The sequence below is a fragment of the Plodia interpunctella genome, chromosome 19, assembly GCF_027563975.2.
Source record: "Plodia interpunctella isolate USDA-ARS_2022_Savannah chromosome 19, ilPloInte3.2, whole genome shotgun sequence".
Lineage (NCBI taxonomy): Eukaryota > Metazoa > Arthropoda > Insecta > Lepidoptera > Pyralidae > Plodia > Plodia interpunctella.
In genome coordinates this window covers 8,790,653-8,807,486 of record NC_071312.1, presented here as the reverse complement: position 1 = coordinate 8,807,486, position 16,834 = coordinate 8,790,653, and the positions used below count along the sequence as shown (strand labels likewise).

Here is a 16,834-nt window from a genome sequence, read left to right as displayed (position 1 = left end):
TTGAAAGCCAACCCTGCATGTCATGCATTATTATCATTATTAACTGAACTAAACGTGTAAACAAAAATTCAGCTCAATCTTTTGAAGATATCTGTTTCAAAGTTGAGTTGCTAATTACCACCCGAACGAACATACATTGCAAGTTAAATAAACATTTGTAAAAATTAAGAACTTTGAAGTTCCAATCGACTTTCATAAAGTTTATCAGAATTAATGTTTGTTACTCCACACGAAACTGAAAATGAGGCTAGGTAGGAGTATAGTTTGTATTCTAATATAATAACTCATTTTAACATACAAACACAAAGGCATTACAATAATCCCCTTCTCACATAACAATATAATCGTGATACATTCTGCACCAAGAAAATACATAATAGTATGAATATAATTAAATAATCTGCGCTTAGTGTTCTCAGGTCATAAAGCAGGCTCGACGCAAGAATACAAATCAGTTGTGAGTTATTACATTTTTACACGAGATGTTTTTTTCGCTGTTAAGACTGGGCCAACCTGCTCACTGGCACATCATATGCATTGAATGGTTTAATAATATTATAGCTTTCTATTGGGGGCACAGTTGTTACAATGTATTACTAAAAAGAAAACTTTGATCATCAAAATCCTTGTGGTGAATTGTGACTACGTATTTTTTATATTACTGATCAAACAAACGATCATGATGGAAAGTGGTCACCGCAATATATGAACGCCTGCAAGATATGCGTTGCGGGCCCTGAATGAATATTTTCACACCCTCTTTGAAAAATTCCATGTTTTGTATTTTGATGTATTTTGTATAATGGAACTGTAATACTATCTAATATAATCCTTTATCTAGTGTAGCATAATCTCCTGTGGTATATTATTTGTAATTTTCTCTATCAATTTATTTGCAATTTTTATAAAATTGCAATCGTATCTTTGTTTACTACTAAATAAATAAATATATTAGGACAAATCACACAGATTGAGCTAGCTCCAAAGTAAATTCGAGACTTGTGTTATGGGATACTAACTCAACGATACTATAATTTATAACATATACATATATATTATACTACACTAGATAAACATTCAAGACCCGGGCCAATCAGAAAAGATCATTTTCCATCACGACCTGAGCAGGGATCGAACCCGGGACCTCTCGGTTCAGAGTCAAGCACTTTACCACTGCGCCACCGAGGTCATCTGTACTCAATCGAAATAAATATTGTTGTACGGAAAGAAAAAGTAAAATACCTAAGTATTCATTCATAGTATTTATAGTTAATCGATTCAGTCGATTGAATTGAATAAAGAAACACAAAAACATCTTGAAAACATTACTTTGTTTAAACACAGGTAGACACGAATTATTGCACAGTGGAGTGGTCTTAAAATAATATACATATATCTGGATTTATGGTTTCAGGTGCGTCACAAAACACGCTATTTTTGAAGCCAGTTAGCGTTAGGTAACTTTTTTATGAACGATCACCTGCAAGTCACATAATTTTACATGAATTTCTATATGGCTATAATGATAAAGATGATTGTGAAAAATTTGGGTGTGATAATCAACCAGAGTGCAGGTTTCCTCACGATGTCTTCCTTCACCGGAAGCTATATTCGATGAAAGCCACTACACATTATTGACCACATGAGGTTGTATACCATTGCATACAAACTCATGTGACACTAGTAGGAATAGAACCTGGGACCTGAACCTGAACCGAATTCACCGGTTCTTAATCATTAGACCACCACCTTCTGGCTCCTGCACATTTTTATCCCGAAATTGCCAGAAAGAGCAAAACCTTCTGGATGCAGCTAGCCTATGAAATATTTCAGACACTGTTAATTATCTCGACAAAGTTATTCCAAACCAAATTGTCCAGTGTTTCAATAACATTGCAAGGACCTTTGTTCGGGCGGTCGTGATTTGTGGCCTGTGAATTATGGTCTTTGTTGGGATGCGCAGGCGCCGACGATTTATCGATATCGAGACGGCACTGATTCTGTTTTTCAACAAGATTGGATTGTCAGGTTTCTAGCTGATTAATAAATTTATTAAGATGATATTGCAAAAAAGTAGCTACTAAATAAAAAAAGATTTTAACTATAATTAAATACATTATTACACCTGAAATCAGTTCATAATCAAATAGAATATGAACCCCTTTACTATTAAAATATTTTCTGATTAAGCCTGGACTAAGGCCACTATTACTAGAGAGCCCGCCACGGAGTTATTCACGTTTTAAATGCCAATTTTTTCAGATTCTATCGATATCAAATCTTTTATCGATATCTTCAAAAATATCACATCACTACTGTTTTTGCAAACTCCTTAAAGGTCGACTTTATGGCTGCATGTGTCGAGCAGATGCAAACCCATGGGACCCAAAATAAGAATGAAAGAAAGCAAAAAAAAAAAAAACTTCACCACTCAATCAAAAAACACGCCTTTAAAAACAATAGCATTTTGACAATCTCGAGTCAAAAGCAAGGAACGACAATAATGTTGACTCTGTTCGAATTTCGAAATGATTTATCCCAAGTGGTTAGTCTTTTCATAATTCTGTTGTGATTTATATTGAGTGTCGCATTCGAAAAACAAAAGTTAGCAGGCGCCGCCGGCGCAATTTATTTTATTTTTTTATTTCACAGAGCTATGACTCGTAAATATATTTTCAATCGATTCATATACAGTCTGATTTGAACACCATCTCTTAGGGGGTCAGATTTCTATATGGCAGACTATACATATACACTAGCCAACATCGACCATCACTCATCAGTGAAACCAAAATGGTATACACGTGTAGCTATTCAGAGTTGAACCATTTATTAAGAAATTAGACCTGCAAGGGCATATTTTCACGTAAATTTTTAAAACAATGCATTAATAATAAAATCATATGTTCCTTTTGGGAAAGAAAATTAATATGTGAATTCCGCAAAATTACTTCAGTGTAAGATTTTACTTTATCATATGGATGATTTATTAGATGTAGGTATGTATGGAGCCTGAAGTACTCAACTCTGTGTTAATAAATAAAAAAAATAAAACACCGGATGACCGGATCTTGGATCTGTTTTCAAGTACTTATGAAGTTAGCATGAGTTTTTGTGTAAATGCGAACGCAATCTTATCGACAATGTCACAATGGATATGAAAATTATTTTTCTCCTTTTAAGTACGATAGAGCCGTTTCATTTTCCATATAAATTTTGAATATTAGATCTGACCCCACTGATATAATGTATTCGGCTCTTACGACACCAAAAATCAGATAGGTTGGTAGGTACATCCAAAAGGTTTTCAAAATCAAAATCCACGCTAATTTAACCACGTCTACAAAGGTTAATAACACAAACGACCACCAAAAGTCGAAGATTAGATTTAACCCATTGTTCAGTTCCCTAACTGGCCATAATCGTCCCAAATTGCAGGGTTAACAAACAAAACACAATAATTAAACTTGAAACAACTTTTTGTCACCAGTCAGAAAGGGAAAAACAATGAAGCTTTGTTTTGGATGCAGTTTAAGGCAGGTGAAGCACGGTGACTTTTGATGAACTTTTTTTTAAATTCTGATAGAAACACATGAGTACTACATGTATAAAATAAAGTCCCTTCCCGATATCTATCTATCCATAGGTATGCTTAGATCTTTAAAACTAAACAACGGATGATAACTTAACATGCGGGTTTTTTTTAATAATAGTGATTCCTGAAGTGTAAAGCTGGGATAAACCGCTTGTTTAAAATAGGTTCGAGGTTTTTTCAATATTTCATGCAGCTTTGCGTCTCAGATCAGCCGTCGAAGGTAATCATTATCGATTTTGTAATAGACTTTTATTTTTTGCGCCATTTCGGTCCTGTACCAGTGTCATCCATCGCTTTCCCGTGAACCAAACAATGTCATCTGACCAGCAGCTGGTGGTTTACCAACCGATCTCTGCTCCTATTTTGGCCACTATTCCGTCAATAGTTTGGTCCATCGATGGTCTAATCTTAATGAATTCATAAGAAGTAACTAACTTTACAATGATAAAAAAAAATAATTCAAGTCTTACTCACAACACCAAAATAGATCTTAATGATAAAACAAGAACATTGAAAAAACTGAATTTCTGACTGCATTTTTTTATGTTTCCTGGGCTGTTCGCTTGGCTGATTTCCGAAATGATTAATATCAATTTACATGACGCCTTTTAACCCGAAATAAGTTCCGAGAATACCCGAGAAATTAAAAAAAAAAGCATTACTGACTCTGCAAATGCATAATGTAAAGTAAAATAAACATTTTGAGCGAATTTAGCGCGTGCGAAATTTTGTTTAACGAAACATTGATATGTTAGCGCATAAGATCAACGTGAAAGATACCTATGTATTCAGACATTTGTCAATTATAAACAATGAATGTACAGACTGACAAGGATAATGTAAATACTTACGTATAAAATGCAACGAAGGGATAGCTCAACATTCTAGGGCCCGGTGATCAAAATCGAAAACTCACAAAAGTCATTTTGAAATATCATTTTCTGTCAAATTTATTAGATAGCAGCGACTTCGTCACCGAACCAGAAACCCTTGTCAGCTGAAATTTTAAAGTGGATTCGTTTCCTCATTCTAGACAGTTACCTATTTGTTTGCTTGCTGTCTAATTATTTTGTGCTTATTGTATGTATACAATACTCAATAATCGAACTCACAACACAACCTTAGAGCTCTCATGGACCTTAGACAATATAGAAGTAGATTTGTAATTTTGTCATTTCTATTCTGAATTCTGTTTTATTTAAATTGTAGTTGATGTAGTGTAACCTCGACTGCAACTGTCATACTTAGTTAGTAGTTTATATTTTCATATGCACTTGTAATCTACTGCGTAGATTATCTGTGACATGAAAGAAGAGACGCTGTATAGGATTTTGATTGCTTGGCGCGCGTCCAGACAAGCGTGGGCGGGACCAGCCCAACTAGACTCCATGTACAGTCTATTGCAAATCAAGTTGTACATAGACCTCTATGTGGCGCTAATAAAGGTGAATTTGCTGTGGACCTTGGTAGCTTATGCTTGTGACTGTACTGAAGGAAGGGCCTAAGAATATCAACAATTGACCCTTAGCGTTTATTATCTGCTGAATAAAACGTACTTGGCACGCGTGAGATTCCACGTGTATTGTGTAGACCTAGCCTGTTCGGTCTTGAAAAGGTTTGTATCATATAAATCAATTATCAAAATTAATGAAAACTGGTTAAAACTAACTTAACATACGAAATTGTGTACCAAACAATGAAAAAGTCGTCGAAATACGAAGCTTTAGGTACAGTACTTAGTTATAGAATAAATCAAAAGATTGTACTGTACGGGCGATATATTCCTCCTCTTGGTGTCAACTTAACTAATTGGACTATTAATAAACTACATGAGTTTTGTACCAATGAACTAGACCACGGACACTGCATCAGGTCTCGCAGCGTGCACGAGTCTGGGTAGGATCAGCGGTCCAGCGAATCACAGGATACAGAAAATTATACGATAGGAAACGAATGCTTAGTCAGAAGAAGACATATTGGTAAATTATGAGTGATAGTACTAATAATAAATTTACAAAAATCTTTTCATGCATCAAATCTTTGAAATCTGACCTTCCGCCACAAATACTCACCGAGATATATCTCTCGTTTCCGATTCTCGTATCTCGGACAGAGTGGGACATTTGTCAACTTTCCTCGCGATATCGTCAGACGATGTCGTCATTACCTTATAATATACTGTGTTGATGTATTTTTTAATATGATATAAAAATAAAGAACCGTTTACTGATCTAGGTATTTTTCTGAATTCTCTCTCTCTAGCAAACATACTCGTACATTTTCATTGACGACCTCCGTGGCCTAATGGTCATCATGCAGGACTGCTGCTACTGGAGGTCCCGAGTTCGATCCCCGGTCTGGTCAAGATGAAAAATAATCTTCTTTTAAATTTTATGAACACGCCTAATGCCTAGTATCGCCGAACTCAGATGCCGACACGAATGCACGAATATTGCGTAATTTATTTACCGCAATGAATGCTCAGCAATGTAAACCGTATCCGTCAAAATTTGAACTGTTCTGCGATAATGTATAGCCAGCATAATGCCCGAGGCTCATATTAGTCTTTGTTTTAAGCTTTTGCAAATATGTGTAATGCTAACGTTCATGCTAACTGAATAAGAAAATGCGCAGATAAAAGTAATTCATTTACAATTGAGCTAAAATTTAAAATTCATTCGAAATTTCTATATTTAATTTAACAGTTATAGGAATAGCCTACAAACAATCGAGCAATATTTTCATCGACGAAATTTATAAAAAATGTTTAACAAACTTTTCTATTCGAAAACATGTCATATTTCCGGCAGCCATCTTCCTTTCTCCAGGAAGCGGATGTGGCGGTGGCTTTTTTAATAATTCTATTTTATATCGGTGTTACCATCCCAAATATTTCTTTTCATCTTCGCGGCGACAAATCTTGGTAATAGCTTCCTACCTAAATGTGCTTTTGATGTTTTATTTGTATGAGTTAATAAGGCGCTTTGTGATCTAGTTACAAGAGCATAGAGAAACGTTAAGAATCTTTGATTTTTTAAAACTAAATCATCTATTTCGCATTTAAGTGTATTTGAAGTAAGATTGGGACATGTAACTGTTTATAGAAACTTGTATATCTTATGCGTTAATCAATCACAAAATGTCATTAGTTTTAGAAGACCCAAGGCTTAAATAAATAAAAATATATCAACGGGAACTCAAACCGACCGCTTACTAGCAAAACGTTAACTTTTATTATGGCTGCCTAAAATAGACGCGCAACATTTCGCATCAAAAAATCTCTAAAAATAACCTACTCTCAAATCTTAAACGGTCACAGCTGAACGAAGCATCATTAAAAAGACGTACCGTTTCAAATACCTATTAAAAAACCGCACGCGCCGTCGAAAAGTATCGATATCAAAAAACGATACGCGCGCAGCCCTATTTGACAGCTGTCATAACAATTACTCCCTCAATTTTGCACCTTATTACGTCGTGTTACAGTTTATTATTGTAATTTATAGCGTGGCGGTGTATCGTGTGACAGCGTCATATTCCGGTGAGCTATGGTGTTTGAAAATAGAATTTCCTGTGAACAACGTGATTTTCTGCTATGGCTGCGTATCGATTTCGTATGATTTTACGTGAAATATGCGTCAATATTTTGACGTATTTGTAACACACTGAAAATAGCATTTCGCAACCCTAGCGCTGCCTTATTGAAAATTTCTAATAATTATTTTATATCCTTAAATAACTAAACCAAAAAATAGTATACTTTTTTTATATTTTTGAAGTAAAATATTTAGGTATTTATAACACACATACACAGATATTTATAAATATTTGTGGGTATAAATTATCTTCATTCTAAATTTTTATCTTCATTCTAACATAATTTTAATTTTCAATTAGATTTGGTATAAATAATTTAAAAGAGTACCCTAATCAGCAAACATTAGGTGATATAAGATCGTTACTCTTAATGTACCTACGATATTAATTTATATAATTACATTGTTTTATTTTACGAAAATGAAAATTAGTTCTGAATCAACCGCTTAAAAACGAGATCTAGCCTCTGTACTTTACCTAAATAACTAACTAGCAAAATGACAGAATATTATATGGTATCTATTTCTGAAATACCATATACTGACAAGTCTAATCGGAAACGTCACTTCAGCACACCAATTGGAAGCAGGAAGACACGGGCTGCATTCCACTGGTCAGTGCGCGGCGCATGTCGCAGACCGTCGCACGCGACACACGCGACCAATGCTAATAGGGGTATGGGAAAACTATGTTGAAGATTTGCCAAGGAATCAATACTGTCGAGTGTGTATAATACTTTTACTTTATATAAAACTAGCTGTTGCCCGCGGCTTCGCTCACATAAATTTTCCACGGGAACAGTTATTATACCGAGATAAAAGTTACCCTATTTCCTTCTCCATACTTCAAACTACATGTATGCAAAATTTCAAGAAGATTGGTTGAGCAGATAGACCGTGAATTTCATATTTATAATATTAGTAAGGATAAGGATAATGTCGTGGCCTTTATTTCTTTTCGAATGTTGTAACTGCTAACACTGGTGTCAGATTTTATTTAAGTCACCTAAAGGCATTTAACATGACTTTTACGACTTCCGCGTCTAGTGGCAAGTAATCTCATACTCGTACACACTAGTGAACTTAAACTGTCAACCACCAGTGTGCAGGTTTCCACACGATGTATTCCTTCACCGGAGGCAAGTGGTGCTTCATGATAACTACTATACTTGAGTTAGATTGATATACAAACTCACGTGTCAAGAGTAGGTTTCAAATCTCTCGTGGTATCTCTTAAAATATCGTGGTAATAATAATGCACTCAGTGCGGCACTTGCTCAGATATCGATTTATTTTCATCGATATTTTGCCAGCAACATTATGGAACTACAAAAACATCAGGAAGAGACAGTTACAGATGATATTTTTAGCGAATCCGCGATAATTATAAACAATATTAAAGACCATTCAGTGGCTTAAATGCTTCAGAAATTGGAACCACATTTCACGCATAATTCCCCACATATCTGCTAAAGGTTTTTTTTTTACTTTATCTGCTGTTTTTGCCCCCGTATGGAGGGCTGTCGGCCATTTTGGAATTATTTATAGTTTGTGCGTGCGCACGTTGTTTTTCTCTCAATTAGTTTAATTTGTTGATGATAGATTTTTCTGAATCTAACCAATTATAGGGTAGTTGACATCAAGTACACCATTTAGTTAATACGGTAAAAAATACTATAAGCTCTACCTACCTAAGGTATCTATTAAAAAAAAGGTACGGCAAGTTTTCAGAAAAACAATGGCCATGCCCAGAAAAAAAAAACAAAAAAAAATTGACCCATATGCGGTTATTTCAAAATCAGAACCATATTATCTCACGTGGTCGCTTCGAAAGCTTGTCAAAGAAGCTTTCGGCAGCTTAGGAAGTCATTCGTCATGCCAACCAGCTTCCGTGGCACAAATCCTTGCCTACTAATATTCTAGTGGGTTCGTCTGTCTGTCCATTATGGGGTAAAGTTCCGGTTTAATTATAAATTCCATCGATTTTTTCTTTTACTAAATATGGTCAAACCTTAATTTGGAATATTCTTTGATGTTATTTTAAGACATAATGAAATAAATAGTTGATTCGGAAATAAAATCTTATTTCACATTAATATTATAAATGTAAAAGTGTCAACGTTTGATTCTTTACGCTCCTCACACCAAAACGGCTCCGTGGTTTTTAACGAAGGTGAGTATATAAACTCTCTTCTGGTAAAACGAAAGGTTCTTATTATTTATTTAGAATAATTTTTAAATTATTACAATCATTTTTAGTAAATAAAACATATTTTCCACATCTCTGTTCTCTAATCTAAGCAAATCTGATCCCAGATATTATACAATTAAGCTTGTAGTCAACCACAATCATTATTAATAACCGGTTAATTTGCAAAGCGCTTATGGCCAATAAAGCGGATGCTACAATGGTTAACCGTGCGTACAGGGTGGGCTAAGTTAATTAAGTAACTGATATTTACTTTAATTACTACTAACGATATAACTTTACTATTGAAATAGCTAATAAACAAATATAATTTACTAGTTGCGCACCTATAACAACTCTGTTTGTATACCGGTGTTGAATGAATCGGCAGTGGTGTAATGGTTAAGACGACCGCCTCTTAACCGAAAGATCCCAGGTTCGAATCCTACTTGTACAACGTGAGTTTTATACCAATTTGACTCATGTATTTCATCGACCACCACTTGCTTCCGATGAAGGAAAGCATCATGAGAAATCTCTGTATTTTAGTAGTGTGAAACGGAGAAGGAATTGGCAAACCACTCCCTCTTAGTGCCAAGAAGTAAATAGTGACGACCTCCGTGGCCTAATATTCATCACGCCGGACTGCTACACTGTAGGTCCCGGGTTCGATCCCCGGTCAGGTCAACATGGAAAATGATCTTTTTCCGATTGATCTGGGTCTTGGATGTTTATCTATATATGTATAACTTATAGAATATAGTATTGTTGAGTTAGTATCCCATAACACAAGTCTCGAACTTACTTTGTGGCTGACTCAATATCTGTGTGATTTGTCCGTGTATATAAAAAAAAGAAAGTTGTGTGTGTGTTTCTTTCCACGTCATTGACCAGGAACCTCAGCCATGAGGAAATACGACTGTGAAGAGACCGTATTCAATAAAATAAAATAGAGAAGACTGAATAGGTAGCGTTCGCCATGCACTGATAAGGACCAACTTAACTGCAATGACGCATCGACAACAACAGTCATCATATCACAGGCTTTTAAGTACAGTTACGTGTGAGCATTGTGTCGTATTTGGTAGTGCAGTACACCAGCTATACGGCTAACGGCAAGATAACATGTCCTAGAGGCAACCGTATTAAATTTGAGCCGATGCTCACAATTATAATAGAAACACTAACTTTTACCCACAGCATCGCCCTCGTGAATTTCCCATGGGAATAGTAATTTTCCGGGATGAAAGTATCATATGTCCTTCTTCATACTTCAAACTACATGTATTTTAAGAAGATTCGTTGTGTATATAGAGCGTGAAGAGGTAACAAACAAACTTAGGTAATTTCTCGTACATTTATAATATTAGGGTAAAAAAACAATTTAGTGTTTAAAGTAAATATAACGAAAATTTTTCATTTGTTACTCAAGTGTACATAGTAGGCGCGCGCCCTAACAGCCGACCGCAGCGCGTCGCATGTGGTCTGCGGTTACACTTAACATACATGTGGTCGCTCCCGGCGTAACGCAAAAGATTTGCCGCGAAAACTGCTGTGATCTGCATATCTTATTAACCGGCAACGTCCTATGCAGACGTAATAGAGGTGAAATTGCTATGAATTTAAGATTTTTATGATGTTAACTGTGTTACTTATTTTGTGGCTCTGTGGCGTGGGATGTGGGATTGTAAAATATCCGCTTTGATTGCAGTCAGTCGCAATTCTAATCCCAGTAAATAATAAGTTTTAGCTAAGCACATCCTTTTGGGTGATGAATAGTTATCAGTTTAGTTTTGTTTTTATTTGTTAACGGGATGGGAACGCTTGGCATTGATGTTATTTAACATAATGATGACATTTTGTATAATGCATTTTAATAGATAACTTAGTATATAAACCCAACTAATACTATAAACACGAAATAAAGTTTGTTTATTTGTTTGTTTGTTATCAGAACACTCTCTTATCTACTCAACCAATTGTCTTGAAATTTTTCATTATATGTAGATTGAAGTGTGGAGAAGGACATAGGGTACCTTTCATCCCGGAAAAATAACTGTTCCCGTGGGAAATTTACGTAGACGAAACAACGGGCGAAAAGCTAGAAATACATATAAATAACGTTTATGGCAGCTTACATTCCATTTTCACTCATACATAAACGCAAAAAGGCCAAGTTTAAATCAGCAATGCATATCATTTGAAAGTATCTTTATGCATAAAGCATCCTCAAGGCTTTATCAGCTGCGATAAAAGTGCTTTAATCTCAAGAGTGTGAATTACTACTTGTGTTTTGTGCACTTGAGCGCACGTGTCTTTATCACAGGAAAGGTAAAAAACATTAATAAGGACGTTTTTCCATCCACGAAGCGTAATATAGCTACTCGTGAGCCATGAAGGCATAAATAGGTTGTAACGTATGTAATATATTTGAGCGTTATTGTACAAAAAATACAATTTGTAAACGTCCAACGGACTTAATGCTAAAAACATTATTAAAATAGTCAACCGTTGGGTCATATAGATACTGTATATGTTGATGAATGAAAAATAATCATTGCTTTATTATATAACACTGGAAATATTTGCCTATTCATTCACTCTATGTAATTGTATGAAATTAATTCCACAAGAGTATTACAATGTAGTTCTTCTTTTTAAGTACACACTAATGCCTCTTTCGCGATCAAACAATTTGAAACAGTTTGAAAGAAACAATTAATGTAGAAATGTGTACCCTACCTCCGCCCCGGGGCTTCGCACCTAAAATGTTTGTCAGAATTATCTTCCAGCTCTCAAATCATCAATTTTAACAAACATATAATTCATATGAATTAAGCCAGACTATATAGTTTGCTTAATAATCTGAATTTTTAAATGGCATATCTCATCGCCTGATATCGCGACATCGCATCGCTGGCACTGTCGCTCCAGGCTAAGTGATAGAGTAATGCAAAGATTAGGAATTTCCGTTCACAACTCCGCCGTCTTACATGCTTCCCCGCTGACTCACTGTCCTTTTGTTTCGCACATGGCTACAAAACTTCATTTATTAATAACTAGTGGTTCCCTTGGTCTATATTCAAATGAATTATCTTTTATTTTATTCAATCTAAAATTTAATTTATAAATAATATTAAATTAACGTATTTGAAGAAAATGCTGCGAAGTTTGTTGTGCCGCTTCTTCTTCACCTGCGCTTTAGGAGTCGGCCTTTTAAATAGTTTTTTGACGTTAGTAATGTGTATCATCCGTTTGAATAAATACTTTTGATGTTGATTTTGAACAAAAATGGGATAAAAATGTACGTACGTAATGTATAAAAATTACGTTATATCGTAAACTACCGAATGATGACTTTACGACAACTCAACTTTGAGTAATAAACCTGCATTAGTTAATTACAATACAGTAGGTACTTGTACAGTAAACGTACAGTTAGAAGTGTTTTTAATTATTCGTGAAGAATACTAAATTAATTAACAATTCAAAGAAAAGGCATCAACGGGTGGTGCTGCAAATAGAAAATCATTTTTAATGAGAATATTAGAAAATAAATGTAACTTGATACCTCATATATTACTGTAGGTGCTTGCAGCGTTACATATATAAATCCATATCGTTACATAACAATTAACTAAAGTTTTAGTAAAACACACATAGTAAGATAACACGAAATATTACCCAAAACGCTGTTGAGTATTCAACCATGAACTCGAATGAAACCGGAACGTGTAATTTAAAACGTAAGATGATCTCACAAAGACCGTAATCAGAGTCGTATTGTCTAAATTGAAGTATTTGTTAAAACTTATGCATAGACGACGTGTGCCACTTGGAGCACCGAGAAAAATGGCACTTGATAAGTACGTCAGGTATTTTTACATCCAAATCATACTTACTAATATTATAATCAATGAATCTTAAAACGAACCTTGTGTCTAAAGTCTGGCCCGACCACGGCAACTAAACCTCGCTGAAATATCAATTATTTTAAATAAAAGAGAGTCGTGCAATACCCGTTGATATATATATATATATATATATATATATATATATATATATATATATATGTATCTAGTTCTATGACTAATGACTAATGTGAAATTGTGTTTTTTTGTTCTTCTTTCACGTAAAAACGGGGCATGATTTTGTTGTGGACTTGGTGATAGTTGGAGAGCGGGAGAGTTGCACAGGTCACTATTTGCGGACAAAGTTACAATAGTGAATAGAAAAGTGAATAGTATAGTTACAATAGTGAATAGTATATACAAGTCATAAGATGCTGACAAAAAAGGGCTATGAAATACAATTATCAAAGCAAAACCCATGAAATTCGATCGACATCACGATGATGAATTCCCCTGGTAGCACCAGTTCTCGAGTCAAGTACTTAACGGTAGATCATGTCATGAATCAAATCCCAGAAATACAGTAACGTCCCACCAAGTGTATGACGAGTAAGGATGAATCACGCGGCCTTGCTTGCCAGACGACGGGCAGACAACCAAACTATGTATTTATGAGTAAACTAATTTACAAATTATGTTTATATTTTTCATAGAATAAAACTCGATTATTATCATAGTCAGTGAAAATTATCGATCTTTCATTTGTCTCGTATAAGAAAGAGAAATATATGAGATTAATCTAAACAGAGCTTTCATTAGAAAAAACATCAGTAAGGTCAGATCTTTTGTTTCTAATTACGTGTCCGACCAATCTGCCACTTTGTATGAAATTAGCCAAATTTGGCCGGGAAGTTTAATGGAAATCAAACCAAATGGAAAACATTTGGTTTCACACATCTGTCGCCTATATAGTCTTGGTCCTTGATTATAATAATGTTCAGTGACATCCCACAGATTAATAAATAAACAGACAACATTCAACGGTCCACACTAGTATACGCACTAACTACGGTATAAGCACTAAGACGGACTTAAACAGAAACAAGCACAGCGCACCCAGAGCCGCAGACAAACATTTGTGATCACAGGTACAAATATTTGTTCGCCCTGGGAATCGAACCCAGGACCTCCATATAGAGAACGGGCATGGTGACCACTACGCCACGGAGGTCGGTTATAAGAATATTACTTATTTGCAATAAAGAAAAAAACATCTTAACATAACCTGTCGACCACTGACCGATACCTAGACAGCCCTCACGCACCGCCGCGCGCCGCCTACAGTTAAAGAGGTCTGAAGTGCAAGACAAACACTCAGAATGACGCTACCTACTACAGCGGCGACAGATGTCGAGAAATTACTGTTTGATTTGTATATTTGGTTGAAGCCTCTGCCTTCGGCTTCGCTCGCTTTGTATGTTATTTTTATTGATATACTCGTATTAATGTAATATGTAGTAACTTAAAAATTAATTGAAATAGGTATTTCTTGTATTTTCGGTCGTAATGGTAATTTACAAAGTTTTGAGTTTATATTAACTACCAGCTCGTTCCAGCTTCGCTTGGTTAAAGCCATAGTAGATTATACAACTAAATGTTCCTCGGGAATGTGGTTGTGGTATATATATTCTTCTTCTTCTTGATCTTATCCCACTCATGTGAGGTCGGCACAGTATGTAAGTTCCTTCAATTTCGTTCTGTCATTCGCCATATCCATTGACACTCCTCTCCTGTTCATACTATCCTTGACACACTCCATCCATTTCTTCTTAGCTCTTCCTCTATTCCTGGAACCCTTTACTTCTATATTAGTAGTAATACTATCTATTAATAAGTTTTTATTTTTAATTTAATTTTTGACACAATCTTTTATTGTTTTCGGATAGATATTGTTGCATTCAATGTGTGACAAAAAATCATGTGTGTGCGTACGAGTCGCTAGTACTACTATAATTTATAATTAGTTACACGATATTCTATAACAGAATCGACAAAGAAAATCCAATACTACTAATATTATAAATGCGAAAGTTTGTGAGGATGTGTGTATGTATGTTTTACTCTTTCACGCAAAATCTACTGGGACTATTGTTATGAAATTTTGTACCGGGTAGAATATAACTTGGACACAACACATAGGGTAAGTACTTTTTATCCCGAAATTACCACGGGAGTGAAGCCCCTGGGCGCAGCAAGTATGATATATATTTATCAAATATGCTGCCTGAATAGTGTACGGACGCGAGTCTATCTTGCGCTACAAGTTCGGTAAAACAAACGCCAAGTCATGTCAGTCCGCCAAGTGGAACAGTTTTTGCCATTAAACTAATAAACTCCTCATAGAAAAGTTAGTCTGTATTTTTTGTCTGTCTGCAACATGCAACTGTAGTTGGTTGTCCATCTTTGTGGCGTCATTCAGACATCAGTCTATGAATTCGTGACAGCTAAAGTTATAATACTTTTTTATTCGTTTCGCTGTCATTGTGTAATCTAATAAATTAAAGTAAAATTTTAGAGTTCTTCTTCTTCACCTGCGCTTTGGAAGTCGGCTGTAGACTTAAGTAATTTTTTGACGTCAATAATATGTCATCCTAAATGAATAAAGAATTTCGAATTTGAGGGAGATGAAGACATTTAAATATACTCGTATTACAAAATGAAAATTGTTTAATTATGTTCGAAATTCTGACATTTTTGGATTTCGGATAAATAATAATCGTCTTTTTGTTCCTTAACAAATCCCACAATGATAATAAAAAAATAGTGCAAGTATTTTTGTCGAGATAGAGATAGCATATAAGTACAGCATAATAATTACTTCAATAACGTCAACAACGACAATTAAAAGGCAAGTATAAAAATATCTGCAACGGTAACAAAAGTCGCAAGATGGCAGGACAATCGTGGGATAAAAATAAGCAAAACCAAACAGATGACTTCTATTTCGGACTTTCTCGCGTGATCGGTACCGAGGTTCAAGGCTGGAGTGGACCAATGACGAACGAGCTAATGGATAATGGAAGTTCTCTTTGAATGTGTAACTAACAAAGCTGTTTGATTTTCAATTTACCTAAAGAAAGAGTTACAAGTCATATTCAGACTTCAAAAAGTAAAGCCGACGATAGACATAATATGTGAAATATATCTATAAACTATACTGATAAAAATATTGTTCTTAAATAATAATATAACATAGCAGAGGTACACACGACCAGGACACACAAGAGGATAAAGTGGACGAAATTAGATAATATGTCTGGGCCTGGGGATAGCGGACAAAGTTTAGAGAATTTTTCCTTCACTTTTTTTACGAAAATAAAAGAAAATTACCAATTAGCCAAAACAGCTGCTCAATGTTCTCGAAAAAAGTAGCTCATGCAGATTTTGACAGCTCTAGTTGATACCAGAAAAGGAAATTTAATTCAATGTTTTACAACTATAGTTATTAAAAAGGAGTAATTTATCTTTAAATTCTTGATATTCATGTGTCCATATGAAGTGTTGGTCTTTCCCCCGGGTAAATATTTACTTAGTGCCATGCTCG

General features: G+C 35.0%; 1 protein-coding gene across 2 annotated transcripts in view; it reads right to left on the bottom strand.

Moving 5' to 3' along the window:
- Nucleotides 1-16,834, bottom strand: part of LOC128678438 (fibroblast growth factor receptor homolog 1-like) — a 71,794-nt gene that overhangs the window by 12,011 nt on the left and 42,949 nt on the right. The gene's annotated exons all lie outside the window — the stretch shown is intronic.